This window comes from Plectropomus leopardus, chromosome 6 (assembly GCF_026936395.1).
Source record: "Plectropomus leopardus strain MGB_pleo_1.0 chromosome 6, ASM2693639v1, whole genome shotgun sequence".
Lineage (NCBI taxonomy): Eukaryota > Metazoa > Chordata > Actinopteri > Perciformes > Serranidae > Plectropomus > Plectropomus leopardus.
The window spans coordinates 36130896-36151885 of NC_142181.1; the positions used below are offsets into that span (position 1 = coordinate 36130896).

The 20990-nt window shown below is 38.9% G+C and overlaps 1 protein-coding gene and 2 non-coding genes across 3 annotated transcripts in view; 1 reads left to right on the forward strand and 2 right to left on the reverse strand.

The window, feature by feature from the left end:
• The window catches only part of LOC121942857 (nesprin-2), a 45574-nt gene extending 40413 nt beyond the window's left edge, over window positions 1-5161 (reverse strand). The window contains exon 1 of the mRNA XM_088079355.1: window positions 4950-5161. The gene's annotated coding sequence lies outside the window, so the exon portion shown is untranslated. The remainder of the gene's footprint in view (window positions 1-4949) is intronic.
• Window positions 5162-15085: 9924 nt separating this feature from the next.
• Window positions 15086-15177, reverse strand: trnar-ucu (transfer RNA arginine (anticodon UCU)). The gene is given in 2 exon segments: window positions 15086-15121; window positions 15141-15177. It is a non-coding gene; the product is annotated as a tRNA-Arg (tRNA).
• A 4268-nt stretch (window positions 15178-19445) lies between these two features.
• trnar-ucu (transfer RNA arginine (anticodon UCU)) lies at window positions 19446-19537 on the forward strand. The gene is given in 2 exon segments: window positions 19446-19482; window positions 19502-19537. It is a non-coding gene; the product is annotated as a tRNA-Arg (tRNA).
• Window positions 19538-20990: the final 1453 nt, after the last annotated feature.

A 20990-nucleotide genomic window follows, 5' to 3' on the forward strand; every position in this document is an offset into this window, starting at 1 on the left:
AGGTAATCTGAGTCATAATGAAGCCCAGCAGCCACAGCAACACTAATAAAACACATTAGCTCCTTTCAAAACATTCTTATCAACTCGCAACCTGCTCTGCATCCTGGTTCACTGATTCTTTCGTCTCTGCTGCACACTTGCTTCATCTCTTCCTCCTCTTCCTTACACAACACTATTCACTTTTTGTCAACTAGCTTCCAGATTCTTCTCAAATTAAGTTTTAGACTTTGGGTCTGACGTAGCAAGTAAATCAACACAGTAACTGTAGCTTTTGGAGCTTATGATGGTCATTTTGTAATATTTTCTGACACTTTGTAATCTACATGATTAATCACTAAAAGTCTGCAAAAGCTGGAGCATTTCGAAGGAAATCTGATATTTGAAACAATAAGAGCTTTGTTTTCATTGTCACAATTTCAGTGATCGCTGTCGTTTCAGTTTCAGGTGGGAACAGGGTCAAACACAACTCGGCCTCTTGGGTGACACTAAACATCCAGCAGAGCTCAGGTCACTGTAATGAAACTGTAGCCACAGTTATATGATCCATGTGACACAGTTAAAGCTGCAGGTTGGTTCACCTGAGCTCTGTGACACTGTAACCCTCCATAAAGAGTCCATGAAGGATGTGACCTGTGCACAGAACACAGTGCTTGCTCTATTGGATGAAGCTGCAGCCACAAGACTGGACCAGGAAAAACAACCCCACTACACAAACGTTCCTCAAACACAGAGCCCAAGTAGAAAAACTGCAAGGCTTTACCATTTCAGTATTTATCCTGCTGAAGCGTGGCATATTCCAAAACCTTCAATTCATCAAATTAACAAAGAGTATTTACCACACAGACAACCAGGCACCATTGGGCCCTCAGAGGGTTTAGCTCATTGTGACAGTATGTGAAGTTGCTCTCGTGTACTGAAGTTAACAGGAAACCCCAAACATCTCTCTGGAAATAAATTTTTTCCTTCAATTTGTAAAAAAGGAACTTTAAGGGAATAAATAAATAATTATAATCATATTGGTAAAACTATTGAGGTAAAGATTAATTGAAGTTTTACCTTTCTTTTTTCTTTTCTTATGTACAAAACAAGATTCAACAAGAGTCCAGCAAGGCAAGGTGAAGATATATCTCCTACATCGGGATATTATCTCGTACATACATGATATTATCTCCTACATACAAGATCATCTCCTACGTACAAGATATTATCCACTACATCAGGATATTGTGCTGTACTTCAGGATATATCTACTACGTCTGGAGATTATCTCCTAGATATAAAATCTAATCTCCTACATCACAATATTATTTCCTACTATCCCCTGTATCAGGATATTATCCCCTACCTTCATCTCCTATGTATAGGATGTTACATCCCTCATAGGAGATAAACTTTAAGGCTTTTTTAGGCTGTGTTGAGAGTGAGAAAATCATGTAATGCAGAATGAAGTGCTTAGCACATGATTCAAAGGGCATTCATAGCTCAGCCAAATGCAGTATAAACAAAAGATTTTACCTAGTCTGTTAACTAACTACAAATGTCCACTGTAAAATGAAAATAAAGCTCAGACACCTTGAGGCATGCTGTAAAACAGCCCTGCGTCCTACTTTTTGTCCTCTGTGTTTCATTGTTTGATACAACTATCCAATCACAGCCTCACCTGAACGTTTATGAGCCTACACATTAAAACACAGTAAAACATGTACATCACAACATCTGGGTGTTTGCGACCCAAAAGCTAAAACCAATAGATATTCTGTAACGATGATATGAGACAAATCTGAGCAGCAAATCCTCACACCTGAGAGGCTGAAAACAGAGTGTTAACAGAGTATCAGCATTGTTATCAATTCATTTTCTGTCAGCTTACTGATTGGTTGAATTGAGTGCACTAAATTCAAGTCAAGGCACTGGATTTGAGATGCAACTGTCTACAAACACCTGCAGGTATGACACTGATGAAGAGAAGTAAACGGACACATTTGCAACACTGGTGCCGACAAACTCCTGAACACGTTCACATGCATCAACATTTTGGTTAGTTTGACACTTCACCGCAGACCTCGAGTAGACAGACAGAGACACAAAGACATGTTTAATGGTTTCTTCAGTTCAGGTGTGGCAGAGGATTAGTCTGCTGTCAGACGCCCAAAAACTGGTCTGCGTGTTGTTCGGCTGTCACTGGGTGGAGGAAGTGTTTCACCGCAGCAACACATTCCTACAGCAGAACCGACAGCAGCTGCTGCTGCTGCTGCTGCTGCTGCTGCGGTTGTTCCCGTCACATCAAGCTTTAAGAAACGTATAGACGATCCAATGTGACGAAGCAGCATCTGTCAGAGTGCGACAGGACGTGTTCGTGTTTGTTTGTATGAAGTGGTGGTTGGAGATAATGAGCTGGCTTTAGACCTGAGACAACAACTAAAGGAAATGTACTGCACACTCAATGTTTGGATTTAAATCCCATCAGTTTCCTAATTCCCAAGGTTTCGTTTTCCAATGTCTTGTTTTGTCTGACCAACAATTAAAAAAACCCAAATATTCAGTTTAACTTTATATAAAACTGAGAAATGTAGTAAACTCTCTTACCTGAGAAGATTTTACCAGAGAATGTTTCACATTTTTGCTTTATAATAGCCGAGTCCCTGGAAGAACATTGGCATTGTACATTTCTGCTAACCACATCTGTTACATTTGTTCCTTGTTTTGTATGTCTCATATCCAGTAGGGGTCGACCGATATTGGTTTTTAAGGGCAGATACTGATACCAATTATTAGTAGTTAATGAAACCGATAACCGACATTTGGAATCGATATGTATTTTCAATAAAAATGTAAAACTGTCTGTCAATATTCAGAATTTGGAATATAACAAACTCCAACACAAAACTTTGTTTAAATGCCTTTACTAAATGTTTTATCAAAAGTGAGTCATTGCTGTTTTTCATGTAGCTTATTTGGCACCAAACCTGGGTGTTTTGTAGTGACCTGTGGCTGTTTTTCCAGCAGAGATTGTGTACCTAAAAGCAGTTTTTTTAAGCCAAAACATGATCTTTACCCAAGCACAACCTTGTGGTTTTTGAGCCTAAACTTAACTGCATGTATGTATATAGTATATGTATATATTTAAGATACCACTGGTAATAATTTCATATCTTTTGTATAAGATAAATGAGAATCTATATATATGGCTGTGTAATAAGTAGTACATATTATGTTAACATTATGGTAAATGATAATAGTTTAATTATGTAATAAAGGGGTAGGATTAAATAAGGTTCTACTTCCTACTCCCTTTCGCACATGTAAATTGATGCAATCTGTGGATGGAATTTATTGTGCCCTTTTTTTCTTTTCTCCTCCATTGATTTGTTGTATATACTTCTGTTTTTGTTGTATTTTACATGTTTGAAATAAAGACATCAATCAAATCAATCACATAACCACAGCATTGTTGAAACAATAATTTCTGCTGACTGGGTTTGAACTAGTGGATCATAAACTTCAAAAAGTACTTCAGGCCATATGAAAATCCAGCTACCATGAAGCAGCCCCAACAGGCAGCCTGCTCCCACTCCCAACTCGTCAAATACCGTCGCTTGGTCAGTGATTTCAGCATCAGACACAGACGCAAAAATGCGTTGGTCTAATATGCCGCCAGATGGCGTCAGTTAAAAATACCACCACTAACAGAGTAATTTCAGAAGCAGAGGAGTCCCTATTTGTGGGCAGGCAGAGGGTGGTTGGGTCCAGCAAACTCCAGACTTCCACCATGGAGCCTGCAGTTTGCTTCTCATGGGAATTTAGAGCCAGGTCTTAATGTTTTTTTTTCTAAACTCAGCCACATGCTTTTGTTGCACAAGGAAATAAAAGCATTATCTTCTACATATAAAATATTATCTCCTACATCACAATATTATTTCCTACTATCCCCTGTATCAGGATATTATCTCCTACCTTCAGGACAGTCTCCTACGTACAAAATATTATCTCCTATGTACAGGATGTTACAACCCTTATACTAGATATTTTACCGCTATTTAGTGATGTTGGTCTCTGTAACTATAGCAACAGGGGGACACATGAACACCAAACTAGGAGTCGACCAATATTGGTTTTTCAGGGCCGACAGATAATTAGTAGTTAATGAGGCTGATAACCAATATTTAGAGCCAATATGCATGTACAATAAAAATGAAAATCTTTCTGTCAAAATCTAGAATTTGGAATATCACAAACTCAAACACAAAACTTGATTAAATGTTTTTATCATATGTTTAATTAAAACTGAAACTTTCTGCGTCATATACAGCAAGTTCCTGGCAACTTTTTATCGTTAAGTCAATTGAAAATTTAAATAAAAATCAAATATATAAAAGTAGCTCTCTGGAGTTTTACAAAGTAAAAGTTCCTCCCATGCTCACACTTTCTTTGCATTTATAATTAATTAATAAATAATAATTATAATAAAATGCTGATACAGATAGGCTAATAGGCTAAATGACAAATATTGGCCCCAATAATCTGCCAGATGATAATCTGCCGACCCCTACACCAAACACATACACCTCTTTAAACTCCTATCCTGAGGGCACACAGGACACTGGATACACTCCTGACAGCACTGTGTGTGTCCATGAATAACTCTACCTCACACACAGACACAGACACACACACACAGACACAGCCAGAATAAAAACCGGTTTTTGAGCAGCACAGCAGTGTAATTTACACCCTCACAGTCTCACATTAGTCTGCATGTTTGCGGCAAACAACATGTGCTTAAAACAACAAAACCAGCGATGAGAGTTTCGGTTCAGGCGACATCTGAAACTTGCTCTCGTGCAGATAATAAACCTCACAACAACCGGGAAACAAACTCACAGTAAAGTTCAAACTGTGCGCGAGGCGGCTAAAAGACGGTGACGGTGATCTGATGATGATTCACTTACCGGCCGGTGGATGAGCTCATTTCAGGAAACGACAGAAAAGTAAAACGCGTCCGTTTTGGTGGGAAAAACTATTCCGACACTCAGAGACGCTTCCGGTGATCCAGGTGAGGTTTGGGCTCTGATCAGCTGATAAAGCTCATCTGCAGCCGTGAATCATCTTCAGTCTGCAGCAGGAAAACAAACTGAAGAGCGGCAGGTAACCCGAACCTACCTGCTACAGGTCGTTTATAAGCCACGCCCTCCCCCCGTCGACTCTGTCCACACACACGCACACACCTGCAGCTGCTCACCGCCGTCACGCGCCAATGACTTTACCCCCTTTTTTTTTTTTTTTAACAAACACCTCCTGTGTTGTGTGCAAGTTCACTTCCTTACACTGAATAAACTTCAACACCCTCTAATAATTACATTTAACTATTTATTTATTTTTATTAATTTCCTGATTACTCAAAATGTCTTTGTAGGTCTAGTGAAGGAATTGAAGTGGAGCTGTTTTTGGAATAGGACGCGGCCCTGCTGGCCTACTTTAAATGGGTCATCAAACCATAAATACATAAAACCCACTCCATCCAGAAATGAAAACATGTGGTCATGTGTAATTTAGAAAAACACACTTAGCACATTTCATAATACAGAATTTACATAATAATGATAATAGTAATAAAAGAAAAAGTGAAAATGAATCAGTATTGTGGTGCATTGTGGTGTCTACATACGTAGACACCACAATGCTTTCTGGATCGTATGGCGACACCATGTTGGGTGAGGCAGCAATCCGCCAGACTGGAAAGAAACATGTAAAAAGTTGTCCAAGACATTGTTTTCCAGGGGTTTAGCTCCCATCCTGTTTTGTTTTGTACACATTTGGGAATAGTATCTAGAAATATGCTTATGACTGTGGTTAAAGGACCATACCAGTCTAATTTTGACCCATCATCATTAGCAGAGCTTCCTACCTATATGCAACAAATGTTGTTTCTTTATGTCCACATAATGGGGATAAATAAAGTAATCTTGAATTTTAAATCAGTCTGGCGTGTTTAGTATTAATTATACTGGTATTTTTCATCCCATATTTTTAAAAGGAAGCTGAAATTACTTCACTAATTAAACTAATTAATCCACAAATGTAAGGAGTTGACAATGAAACCCGCTTTTCATCCCTTCAAAAAGGAAGCTGAATCCCACATAAGAACATTATCTACCTCACGCAGTGTGAAAGCTGTGAAGACCAGAAATCTGTGCTCAAAATTTAATGTATTAACTTAATTTTAACATATACTTAAATTCAATTTAATTTTTCATATATATTTTAATTCTTATTGATCTATTATCAGTTTGTATTTGTGGCATTGCATGTCTGTATGGTTGTTCTTTCTATGCTTTTTGTTACTGTTTTAATGTGCATTTGCTCTCTTGCAAACCAAATTTAATAACGACACCAACAACAAAAGCACTTAGTCCTCCTGCGATATTGATCAAACAAAATATGGACAACTGAGTTTCATAATATACTGTGCATATTTATAATAGTAGCCTGATGAATGTTTACTGCCGTCTAATGGGACCCAATCTTTATTTACAGTCTATGGTCCAGCTTGATACTGGGACAGCCCAACTGATTAGGGGTGACACGGCCCCAAAAATGTAAATAGTCTACCTATGTAGGGCAGGTGCAGTGGTACCAGCCGTTGTCACCTCCCCTCACAGCTTCAAGTGAATTGGTCCATCGGGTAATGTCAAAGGTCACGCGGGAAGTTAATGAAATCTAATCTGAAAGAGTGGCATAATAGAAATAAAAACACAAACGAGGTGTAAAAAGGAACCCAAAAAGAAGAGGTGGAGCAGAGAAAGTTTGAGAAGTCAAGAAAAAAACTGCTCGAGGTTGATGCTGCAGGTTGTTTTGACATTTCAGATGTTTCGACGAGGTGGTCTTCCAAAAATCTTTGTTTGCAGCAAGGATGAGCAAACCATGCAAGCTGCAGGGCCCCGCGAGGTGAGCGGAAGCATCTCCATCCTTCTGGTCACTAGAAGAGAAAAAAACAACAACATGTTGCAAAAAAGTAACAAAGGTTGAGAATAAAGATAAACTATTTAGAGAATGAAGATGAAATACAATTTTGAGAATAAAGTCAACCTTATGAGGCCAATTCTGAGGTGAAATTTCACCAGTTCAACTATACAAGGCATTTTGTAGAGGAAGTCAGCTGCGCTGTTTGTAAGTCTGGAAAGGTTGACTTTATCTTTGAAATTTCTATTCAACTTTATTCTTGAAATCTCAACTTTTTACTGATATTGTATTTCAGCATTATTCTCAACATTAGATTGGGCATTATGAAAAAAAATCTTCCTTCTCTCAAAAGTATTTCTCCTGCCTGGCCCTAATCCTCTTCCATATAATACTTTATATAATTGCTATATGGCATTATTAAATAGCTTATTTATCTTAAACTAGCATGTTCCCATTCCAGAAAATATAAAAAATAATATGTGAAGAAACATGTAACTAAGGCTGTCTAATAATGTTGAGAAGTAAAATGTACAATGTTTGTCTTGAGGATGCAGTGGAGTAGAAGCATAAAGTTGGATTAAACTGAAATACTAAAGTTTCAAATCTGTTTTTTCTTCTGCACTAGAGTGCTTGACATAAATACAGTTAGTTACATTCCATCATTGGTTACAATGCTGGAATACTTTAGAGACCGTAAAGTATTCAGTCAAGCCTTTGATAAAAAGTATTTTATGTTTGAAGATGTATTACAGGAAATCTTGTTGAGGGCAATTTAATGGGCCTGTACAAGCAAAGACCCAGCTGATAGGGGGGCCCTTATCAGAATTTCGCTTAGGGCCCCCGGGAGGTCAGGGCCGGTTCTGATGACAACAATGTGCGGGTGGCACCAGAGGAGGAAAGAGAGGACAGATGAGCAGCCGCAGGCTGAGGATTCCAGCGGGAAGCAGGGTCGCTGCTGAGGCCATTACCAATGCTGTAAGTGTATCTGTGTTGTGAATTCTTTTTAAAATAAATTGTACGACCTGTAATTTTCAAAAAGCACTCCATTGCTGTGAACAACAGGATGTTTCTGTGGATTCAATTTTGATCATAGACGCTTACCGCAAGCTATAAATCACTCTTACAATGTGGAACTCTAGGGTGATGCAGGACCTCTCCGTGAATCATCCTCTTGGGATTCATTTCGCAGTACATTATCCCGTGGCTACTGTGCTGTGAGCTCTGTTCCTGCACTGTAAATCCTGTTGAGATGCAGGTGAATATCTGTGCAGTGTTGGTGTTAATTTAGTGTACCTGGGTCCTGTGCTGTAAATCCTCTGTTGATGATATACAGGTGATTTCTTCTTTACTTACTGTGCCGTTGGCTTGCAGGTGAATGTACTGTAGGTCTTGGTTGATGTGCTGTGTTGGCATTAATTTGGTGTACTTGAGCCATGTGTTGATGAGATACAGGTGAATTTGACTCCCTAGTGTGCCGGTAAATGTATGGTGAAATCCAGGGGCGGCATCTAATTAATGTTTACTAACTTATGTATTGAAGTTGGGAATTTTTGTTATTTTTACTTATTCTAGCTGGTGCTTGTATCAGTAAGTATGTGCGGGACCACACAATGTGTCAGTCTAAATCTTTGTCCATAAATTGATCTCTTTGACATACTACTGCTGCAGCGTGCTGCTTGTTTCTGTTTGTGAGTTTGTTTAATATCAAATAATAATAATAATAATAATAATAATAATAATAATAACAATCTTATTACAAAATTATAAGGTGCTTATGAGGCAGGCAATCACAATCAAAAGTGAAAAATCAATATAATGAAAATATTATTAATATAATAAAAGAAAATAGATAAAAAGGTACAGGTAAGCACAAAAGTTAAAACCAGTGGCTGTGACTTCCAGCAGCTTTTTAGGCACTAAACATGGGTGTTTTGTTATTGACCAGTCACTACGTTTCCAGCAGAGATTGTGCCACGAAAAGCAGTTGTTTTGGGTTTTTTTTTACCAAGACATCACTGCATCTCCAGCAGGGATTGTGTCATGACGTATAAAATAGAGAGTTAAGAATGAAATAAACCAGCAAAGCAGATGATACAGGTTAGACCTAACCCAAACACAACTACCTAAAATATCTGTTATGTTTTTGTACTTAAGACATGAGGATTTCCTTATAGTGAACCATAAATGCGAAGAATCGCAGTAACTGAGACATACAGCCTTCTTCAGATCAGCATGGAAATGGAAGCTGGAAACATGGCTGGACTCCTCCTGCAAAAGGTCACCATCTAAAATTACACCTTAGTTTCAGCAGGTTTGATCTTATTAATACAAATAGATCGTGTCACTGAAGCTGTGATTAGGAGAGACTTGGCGTGGCTTCAACAGCTGTTTCTCTTTCTGTGGTTTCTGTGGTTTGTGGACAATACAACATGTGAACCTTCCCACTGTCACTCTGCTGCTGTGGTGTCATCGTAGTGTAACAGAAACATCCTGGAATCAATGATCCAAATGTTCAAGAGGGAATATGCTGCTGACACACCCACATTCATACTATATTACCTTAGCAATGTTAATATGATACATATAAAGCTTGAAAAAGTAATGTATCCTTTGTTTGCAGAAACGTACAGTGCAAACACTCTCCTCTGGCAACTGATGCATAACTCCTTTGTAGTAGAGATGGCTGTGATTGCGGCCTCGTGCCTACGACCGAATCACAGCCATGATGATATGTTATGAGCACATCACTCCCTCTCATGTAATATTGTTTAAGTAATGTTACATAAAAAAAAATGTATGAATATATGTTATTATTATTATTTTTGTTTTAGGATTTCTCTTATTTTAGATAATTTTCTTGTCATTTTTTCTTTTCCTTTTTTTATTTTTTATGTTTTGGCCATGTCTTGTTTAGTTACCCATTGCAAAGAATTATCCTGCAATTTGCAAGAAATTAGTAAAGTTGATAGGAAAATTACCTGAAAACAAGTTGTTTCTTTTAAAGAGCACAATTTAAAGATTCTAGGGATAAATGTCCAAACTATAAGTATAATTATATAATAATTATAACCATATGTTTTTAATAATGTTACAAAAAAAATGCATACATTTAAGAAGATAGGATGTTTTAAAAGTATAATCTTTAATCAGCTGTGAGTGTCTTCATGAAACAGACCTTTCAAAATAAGACATATCTTGATGAAATGTTCCTTTGAGAAGAAGAGAACAGAAGAGTTCTGAAAGCATAACTGGGCTTTAGACCCACAACCTTCAGACAGTAAAGCTCTTTCTCTACCAGTTGAGCTATCAGGACCCTGGAGATTAAACTGAGTCTCACAGAGACAAGAATTAAGGTACAACTCTGGTGGGACTTAAACCCACATCCTTTGGGTCTCTTCTCCTGTGTCTGTCTCGCAAACGTGTACGTTGCACTCCAGAACCTTATGTTGCAACGGCTGATATAATGATTTGTCTTGGCCACAGATTTGGAGAAGTCTTTCAAAATGAGGGTGGGGCTTGAAGAGCTGGGTGGTCTTAGTTCAGTGAACCATGGTAAACAACTCAGCCGAAACCCAAGCAATGCATCTGTCATCGGCCTGCCACTAGCTAATCCTCTGCAGCTCCACAATGACTCCAGAGCATCTCCTCCCAATTGCAGAACTGCTTCTATTTAGCTCCATAACTGCTTAAACCCAATCCGCTGAATTAAGCTACTGAGAGGGCAAAGAGAGCATCACATCGGGAGTATGCCTACTTAGCTCTTTAGCTACTTAGACCCGAGAGAGGCTAATCAACCGTTGAAAACACCGCATGCACCATCTTAGGAGGCCTGCTGTTTCATGCAGTGGCAAACAAAACCCGTGGGAAGGTAATGAGCCCTGGTATGCAAACATCTAGCTGTGGTTACCAACATCAAGCTGAGTGGAATCAACAGGAACATATCCCTCCTGCACAGCTGAAACTTTGGCCAAGTGCAGAGCAAACAAGCTTTCTATCTGAGCTTTGTATCTACTGCGAACCAACAAACAAGCGCTCACCTGTGGATCATTGTAGACTCTTTGACAGGGTTTGGTGTAGATTCTCACCAAGTTTAAACTGTGAACAAGTGTGAACAAGGTTTGACATTGGTTTTAACAAAAAAAAAGAAATTAGTAGTGGAAAGTCACCTCAAAATAAAGCGTTACAGTTGTAACGCGCACATTTTCTCTTGCTACTTAAATGTAAATGTCACAGTGGCACTCCTTCTAATTAGACTGTATTAGCTGCTAAATCAGAAACAGAATTTGAAAGGAGCGCATCAAACAGATGAAGGAGGATCCTTTGAGATTCATGAATATTATCATCAGCAGCTGAAAGTGAGGCAGACACAGTGTGAGGGCAGACAGACGGGGGTCATGACGCCCTCGTTTACTCAGCTCAGTGGACACTCAAAGCTGCTCTTGGCAAGATGTTTGTGTAAACAGCTGAGCCAAGTGTCCCATCCTTGATACCTTCGCCCTTTGTCCTTTGTCTGGTGACCGATACCAACTGTGGCAAGCAGCCACACCAGATTTAACTGACATGCATTTTGGATCATCACGTGTGATTTCAGTAACCACCGGTGGCTCTGAAGTCTTAAAAACAGACCTCCAAATGCCAAAAGTGATGAGCTCAGCAGCCACCAACCTAAACTGACCAGCTCCTCAGCTGATGCTCGCTGCTAAATTCCATCTGCGCTCGTAGCCATAAATACAGCACATTGTCTTGGTGTGATTGTGTCGGCAGAGCTCCGTTCGTTGTGGCTGTAAATAGCCTCAGAACGAGCGTCTTATGTAATTTCCTGCTAAACCTCTTTTTGAAATACGATGCTTACGTAACTGTCCTACAACATCAGGCCTCATTTACATAATTGCATAGCGTTAATGTCACTGCACCAATCTACGGCAGAGCGTGTGTGAACTCATTTGCATATATGCAGATGTGCCACGTGTAAAACACACACACACACACACACACACACACACACACATATAAAAACCAGGCATTGATTTGTTGTGTCTGTCAGCTGTTCTCAGGTGTGTGTGTTTTATACGTGCTAGTGTGTGCATATATGTGTTTTTGCATGTGTGTGAACAGCATGTTTTCAACCGTGTGTGTGTGTGTGTGTGTGTGTGTGTGTGTCGTCAGTCATTATAAATGTTGTGCAGCTTCTTTTTTTCCCACTGGAATTCATTTGAAATGGATTTATACAAATGTAAAAATGTATAATTTCTATAAAATTGTTGGGGTGACATCATTTTATCATGTTAGTTGTAATACATGTTCGGCTCTGTGTTGCAGTGCAGTGTTAATTTTAACAGCAATTTAAGATTTAGTCTTAGTCCTGTGACGAAAATGCCTTTTAGTTTTATTCACATTTATTCACATATTCTCATTTTTATCCTTCATAGTTGTAGTCTGGTTTTAGTCAACGAAAACTCAAAACTTTTTAGTCGATGAAAATTAATGACATTTTAGTCAAGATGTTTTTGGTTTTGTTTACTTAAACTAATCCAATTAGGCTAATACAGGTCCCAGAAATTAGAATGAAGGTGACAGGTTGTATAACAAAAATATTTAGAGATGATTTTGGAAAAAATATGTCTAAAATTTTATTTGGAATATTTATATTATATATTTTATTTTATTTATGGTTCTCAAACACCACAAATACCTAATTTGAGACAGCTGACATTTGTACCCAGGTTCATTGTCTAACTTGTTGATCTCACTGTGCCAAGCAGAAAAATAACTTAATTTCAGCCTGAATTCTTTCTGAATCGACAACATGTTCGTCTGGAGGTTGAAACTCAGGTCCTCTCACAGAGTTGGTGTTTCAGTCTAAACTTTCAGCTGTCAGTAAAAACTGCGCTGTCTTCAGACTGTTTCCATAGAGCCAAGCTCCTGTCAGATAACCAAGGCTCTCACCTGCCTGTCAAACAGCATCAAACCATAAACCTTCTCTAGACAGTCTGGATCTGAGTGCAGTCCTGCGGGGAACAGATGTAAAGAGAGCATGGTGCTGGTGGCTGCTCGCTCTGCTGTCCTTCACTGGCTTACAAGCGGAGCTAACATTAGCTGATAATGGTCACCACTGCCACTAACAAACTCCACAAATCCATCAGCAGTTCTGCCATCCAGAGTCAGACACATGGCTGATAATTTGAACTACAGTTCAGTTTACAGCCAGTCGGTGCTGCGGTCTCATTCTGCTGCTCAGGCGGCATTAGAAAGTTATTGCACACCAACTGTTGTTGGCCACTGTGTTCTTCTCTCTGTTCTCCTCTCTCTCATTTTGAATGTCCAATCGTCAACGAAAATCAAACATCATAGTTTTACTACCGAGGCCTATTTTCTAGCTAAACATCGTCTCATTTCGGTCATGGAAAAAAAGGGTCGTTGACGAATAATTTTCGTCATAGTTTGTGAAAGATATATACATATATATATATATATATATATATATATATATATACATAGTTTCCATGAAAGAGACACAGTGACTTGTAAACTTAACACAACAAACTCAACAGGTGGAGACAAGAGCCTTTCTTCATTTTCCAATTTCTGCATCCTCAATTCATTTTCTCGCCTCCTCTTCTTGCATCTTTAACCTCATTCCCACCACACAAAAAACCCACTAACATCTGGCTTTTTAATGCAATGAGAATGCATATGATTGGCATTAAAACCTGGGTCAAATAACTGCAGTAGACAACAAGGATTTTATTGCCTCCGGCTCCTATGATGATTGATGAATGATTTCAGCTACTTAACCACAAAGATGTAATGACCTGCTATCGTTAATGTGCTGTCGTCCACCAATCCAAATACATCTGCACCAAGTTTGACAGAGATACTGAAAAAGCAAGAGATATATAAAGAGAAGAAACCACTGAAAAGTTTTGAAAGACCTCTGATCCTGCTGCTGTCTACTGTTTACCTGTTCTCCTGCCTGTCTGTAATGTCTCACGGACACACCAACAAAACATTATTTTTTTCTACTTTTATTTTAATTGATAAACATTGTGATTTTGTGGTAAATTAACCAATTGAAACCTGAGAAAATTGGTTTGACACGTCCCAAATTGCCCATTGCCCAAATGCCAAATAAAAATGTAGTTTTCTGAACATTTTTGCCTATTTTTTGGATAATTCTCTAATAATCCTCTAAAAATCTTATCACCTTTCACTAATTTCTTGCAATTAGTGGGACGTTTCTTTACTCAAGTTTTAGAAAGAAGTCAAACCAATTTGCCCAGGATTCAAAGGGTTTAATAGCTTGTGAAAAGTGCCTGAAAACAGCAAAAGAAAACTGACATCCATCCAGGTTTCAAATTTTTCATGCTTACCTCACTCTACTATCTAAAAACCCTTTATTTACTAACAGATAGTACACCTTTATAAACCCATAATGCCCCACTCTGGTGGAATTTGAGCCTACAACCTTTGAATCGCTTCTCCTTCATTTGTCTAGAAGGCCAGTGTGCTGTCTGTTGCACCACACACCACCACATGCTGATCTAATGTTTTTTTGTTTGCAAGCAGACTAGAGAAATTATAAGGTGTATAGAGTGCCTAATGGGTTTTGAGATTAGTCTTGAGCAAGAGATCTGCAGCCGGCAGTTGCAAAGCAGGCTGCAGTCTTAGGCTATGTTTAAGTGAGAGCGACCCTACTGAAAACAGAAACTTCTTTCCTGCGTTCATATGATAATATAGTGAGAATGATTCTTGTGTACATGGATGCGCAAAAAAAATCAAACACTGTAGTATGCATGCCAGGCCAGGAGCTGGCAGTGTAACTTTGTAATGACACACCATAGAAGAACACCATGCACATGTGTGAAGTGCAGCCGTGGCAGCACTATTCTCACAGGATCCGCATGTTGCCAGTTTACACCGTGAAGGGGTGGCGTTTTCAAAAGAGTACACTCTGGAACCAGGTTTCAAAAATTAGCATTTTCAGGCCCCAAAAATTCTGTTGTCGTATGAACGAAAAGCCAAACTGCAAGAAATGTTTAATGTTTCATGCAAGAACTGTTGCCATGTAAATGGCCCCTGAGTCTGGAGCTGATAGCACTCTGAAGTGTTCCAAACCTTTAAAGGTCGACTCTGGTGGGACTCGAACCCACAACCTTTGAATCCCTTCTCCTATATTCAACTAGAAGTCCAATGCGCTGTCCATTGCGCCACAGAGCCACACAGTTCATGCTGATGTGATTTTTGGTTCTGTTTGGCAGATCTGATGTGGCGACATCATCACATTGTGGTGGTTTGGAAAAAGGCCGAATTGTATGAACTAATTTTTTATTTATGTTCTCTACTGACTCCTAATCTGCAACCTCCGGTCATGTCTCAACTGATGTACGTCATTACCCAAACCCTCGCTGTCCTTGGTGAAAGTGCTTTTAAAGTTTTTGCTCCCTTGTCTTGGTATCACTACAGAGTCATGTTAAACATGGGAGATTTTAGAAACAGCCTGAAGGACTTTATGACTACTGAATGCACATTACCTGTTACAGGCTGTAGCTGAGTCTCGAGTTCTTTTTAACTGATTGTTTGCATTAACTTTAAAATCAAGTTGTCTTATTAGTCTAAATCTATAAAGGTTGACACTGATGGGACTGGAACCCACAACCTTAGAATCAATTTGCCAGTGTTTGCCTAGAAGTCCAATGGGCTTTCCATTGTGCCACAGAGCCACATGCTAATGTGATGGTTTCTCTGGGTAGACTTGATGTAGCGAAGGCATAGTACTGTGGTGGTTTTACAGCATTTTAAAGGTTTGCTTGAGACTTTCAAAGTTTCCATACAGAGTCAAAATGGAGTATCCAGATCCTGGGCCATGGCTCTTTTCGTGTTTGTTTGAATTTTCAAAAACAGCATCAAGCCTGTTGAGCAACAGAGACAGCTTCAGGAAATGATGGCTCTCTGCTGCAATGGAAAGCACTTTGGATGCCTAGACAGGTACTGGAGAAGTTATAGAAGTTAGAAGTACAGGGTTGTGAGTTTGAATCTGATCAGAGTTAATACTTACAGGTTTACCATCTCATTAGATCATTATTTGACCTCTGCTATAGATGGTTGATTGTCAAATCAATACAGACCTTACATATTGGTTGAGACATTCAAAGGTTTTACACTGAATCAAATTGGACTATCTAGGTCCTGGATCATGGCTCGTATCTTATGTGTTTTGATTTTCAGAGAACACTTCAAGCATGCAGAACAGCCATAACATTGTGTCAGCTTATGTGGTGCAGTGGACAGCACATTGTACTTCTAGACAAACACAGGGGATGTGATGTAAAGATTTTGGGTTTGAGGCCCCTCGGAGTTGGTCTTTAAAACTTTAGCATGGAAGATAAAATGCCTCTGAACTATGATTTCCCTGGACATAGATACTTGTGTGGTTCACACAAAATGCCTGAAATTGTTTCAGGACAAACAGAGGTTCTAAATCAAATCAAAACCTTCATATGTAAACTTGGGTGTTTTTGTTTCAGCATCTAAAAGGTTGGATTTTTATATAAGTCAACTGTTCAGATTCATTCAGATATATTAACCTCAGGTTGATCTGGCTCCAAAAATGTCCAAATGGCAATGGCAAAAAATTTTTAACTGCAGGATTCAAAACTGTCCACAAGTCAGTGGGTAAAGTCACAGAAGCAACATCCATTTCTATTTCTTTCTTTATTTATAAAAACAGCCTATGGTGATAAAAACCTGAAACCGTTTCACTAGGTGGGTTTCCTTTACAGATTTGCATAATACTAAAGCGATATCTTTTAAATGTCAGTAAAAAACAATAACGAAATGATTGCCTTTCCAGTGAGTGATGTTCTGAGACTCCTTCTCTGGTGATAACATTCCATTAACAATGGCGATGGATGTTGAAAACATTAGCAGGTTAATGTCTATTGCAGCCACCACGCTAGCCGTCATTATTTCCAATCCAAGGCCATGTAGGCATGTTACAGAGCGATAATGAATAGGCAAGCCCCTTATACGTGGGAGCATCCACGTATGAGGAGGTAATGGTCCATGATTTCACAGAGGAATTGTGGATTTAAAACAATGATCGGATGATCCGCTCATTTTTTGAAGAGTTATGTGACGCAAAAACACCTCTTGTAGCTCCTGCTGCATCACGAGGGAGCCAGTTCCTACTGACAAGCACTTAGCCATAGCATCATATGACCTAGAAAAGCCAAAAAAAGTTTCCATTGCAGGTTTGCGAAGTATGGCTTTTTTGAATGGCCTGAAATACCACCTTGTTCGAGCATAAAAACTTTTTTGCAATAAAGGTAGTTTTTTTTCAAAATTGCCGTGTTCCCATGAGACATATTTTATATGCGAAATTTTAATTTGTACAGTTTCAGGGTTAACTGCCTAGTTTTCAGGGTGGTTTTTGCAAGGTGGTGAATCGTGTTTACTTTACAGTCAGACTAAGAAATTTCAACTTGTCAAGTCTTTTGTGACATTATGATGATGATGCAGTAACAATGGGTAACATGGACGCAGTTGTTATTGATTGTAACATTTAGTTTCAGAGATTAGAACTATAGTCATTCTACAATAACACAAACAGTTGACAAGTAGTAATTGATCAGTTTTGTTATCAGCTGTTTTCTAAGGAAACAAGAAAAAAGGGGAGTACAACCAGCAAATATATAAAAGTAACCAGGTCATGAAAATACAAAATCGGAGTTTTTAATTGTTTTCTTTCAGTATACTTAGATATTCAATATCAATTTTCCCCAACATGCTGCCAAAAAATATTGCCCTGCATTCAACACAATGGCCTGCACACACACACACACACACACACACACACACACTCACATACACACATACACAATGACCCCCTCACCTTTCTGCCTCAATGCCCAAGCAGTCTTTTGTTCTCTGAACTGACCAATGACATGGCTATTGTCCATCTGTCAGCCAATCTCAGCTCCTATTGTGACACAAAATAGCCAATCAGAGTGCTGTATTTACCCCCAAATTGACCAATCAGCCGGTAGTGCCCCTTACCATCTTTATGCCACGCCCACTTCTTTCTTTAAAGAAACACTATCTCTCACACACACACACACACACACATGCACACACACCCTAACTGAACTCAAACTCTCCTCCCTCCAGCCTTTCTTTTGTTTGTGTGTGTGTTTGTTTGTGTGTGTTTCTGAATGCATCTCCCAACCTTTACTGCTGCCAGTCTCGACCTTTTTAATGGCAGCGAGTATGAACATTAGGTGCTTTTCTCTGACACACCGAAGAGAGAAATGGAAAAGGATCAGATGTTCTGTTTTTTTTTGTCCTTGTTGATTACAGCTGACATTTTTCTCATACTTTCTCTGAGCAGGTAAACTCTTACGTGTGAAACAGGCAACAAAAAAACACTTATCTTTGTCAGTTAGTGGAAAGGAGAGCCTACACGAAACTGAGACTAAATCACTAGGATTGACTGTGAAATGCTACCAAATAAACTTCTATTAATTAATATAAGATAAGATTTTTTTAAAATAAAACTATCAGTTTTATCAAACAGTCAGTACGTTTGGAACCAGCATCAATCTGGTGGCTGTGAGTTATTTCTATGCTCAGCGTTTCTTACCAAAACCCTGATATGCTTGTTTTTTGGCAATATTTAGTTATGCATTACAGATAACCTTGCTATATGTGGCTCTGTGGTGCAATGGACAACAAATTAGACTTTTAATCACAGGACAAGTGATTTAAAGGTTGTGGGTTTGAGTCCCACCAGTGTCACATTTCTAGATTAACAGGTGTGAAAAACTTCGCACATTTCCACAAACCACTGACTGTTACATTGTCACATTATGAAGTGGAAACTTTAAAAGTTAATCTTTAAACAATACTGTGGACGTTTAAGGTTTAGGCACAAAAACCACTTGGTTGGTTATGGTTAGGAAAAGATTGTGTTTTATTATAATATAGCCAGTTTAGGGGGCACTGTCCCTGCAGGAAAAAAAAGCGAAAAGTCGCCACAAAACACAAACACAAGTTGCTGTTTTGTGCCTAAAAAGCTGCCTGACACACAGCAATATACATATATATATATGCAATTTATTAGTTAAGGCACATTTTTTGGTCATGTCTTGCTAAGTCGCCCATTGCATTCCACCCATGTTTTTGAAAGAAGTCAAACCACTTTGCTCAGGTTTCAAAGGGTTAAGGTACAAATCTGGAGGGACTCCAACCCACAACCTTTTAATCACTTCTGTGTTTTAGAAGTAACTGTTCATTGCACCACAGAACCACATGTTCCTGCAGCTGATATGGTGGTTTGTCTGGGTTTGCAAACTTACAATTTTCTTTAAAAATTCAAATACATAAGACAACAATTTTGATTTGGTGTGGAACATTTGAAAGTCTGAAGCAAAACCTTAAAAGCTGTAAAACAACCACAGTATCATAGCATCTCTACATCAGATCAGTGAGGCTCTGTGGCGCAATGGACAGCGCGTTGGACTTCTAGTTAAACATTGGAGAAGTGATTCAAAGGTTGTGGGTTCGAGTCCCACCAGAGTCGGTCATTATAGAATGTTAGCCTTTGAAGTGTAGACCATGTGACTACATGAAAATGTTGGCAAAAGAAGTGTCTTGCTTCCAACAAACAGGTGCTAAGAATTGTAGAAAGGTATCACAATGTAAGCCAATTAAATTAAAAAACTTTAGGAAGAGTACAAAACATCTGCACAAAATGCAACCAGCAGTTTTGATTGTGCAATGTTGCCATCTAAGAGGGATCTTTGTCAGCGATTGTCAAATGACCATTACAAACATATTCATCAGTTAGATGATTGGGATCTGCATGATTGAGATTCAGGCTACAGTCATAAAAAACAAATAATTTCCTTTTACTAACCACTTTTCCTTTACCTCAAGATAAAACATGATGAGGTCAAGGAGAGCTGTGAAGGAGAATTCATCTGGATGTAGGAAAAGACGATTGTTGTGTTAAGAGAACCCGACTGCATTTCTCCTCGGCTCAATAATGACGCACCAGCAGATATTATTGACGCTGGTCAGCTGTGATGAAACTATGATTAGATGATGGTCCACTGAAGGAACATTCTCACTGGATTGGTTCTTGAGCACCAATTTTCTTTTTTTTTTTTTAAACTTGATTTGCTGCCCTCTTAAAGCACTTTGTAATGTGGCTCTTAAAAAGTGTGCTATAAATTATGATTATTTTTATTACTATTAGTGTTTTTATCTTTATTAGGCCTACTTCGCTCCATGCGTACTCACCCTGTGGTTGAGTATACCTTATAAAGGCTGAACAAGGGCAACCCTGTAAAAAATATCACATCAGTAGCAAGGTTAGACTTAAATTAAAAGTAATATTGGCTCCCAGTCACAAAAGTAAAGTGTAACATTATCACAACATCTGTTATAAATGATGCATCGCAGCAACTTTCCTTAAAATTAGGATTCAAACAGCTGATACTTCCTGGTCATCTAACTCACTTAGGAACCTTCCAGAGTAAAAAGGACCCAGCTGATGCTGTAAACCATTAACGACTGACACTACTGCGACTCAAACCCATGACCTTTGAATCACTTATCCTGTGTTTGTCTCAAGGTCCAGTGCACTGTTCATCACGCCACAGAGCCACATGACCTTCCAGATGATATTTGGTGTCTGTTGGTCTGCAGGATTGGAGGATGCTGGAATCTTTTGTGGAATTACTCCAGTGTTTTGAAACGTTGAATTCATGAGAAGGAGTGAAAGTGGGCGGATCTAGCTCAGGTCTTTGCAAGAGGAAGAAAAAAACATTCCGCAGAATGGAGTTAAATCAAGCGTGCCTGAAGAGAGATCACATTATTCAGAGAGAGACTTCTGTATCGCCTCAGGTGACAAGAGAGAGAGAGAGTGTGTTTAGGATGGCTGTGTGTGCGTGTGGTGTGTCTCCTGTGGGCTATGTGGAGCAGCGAAGGTCGGACAGTTGTCTAATGACTGTCTGGAGCGTGTGTGTGTA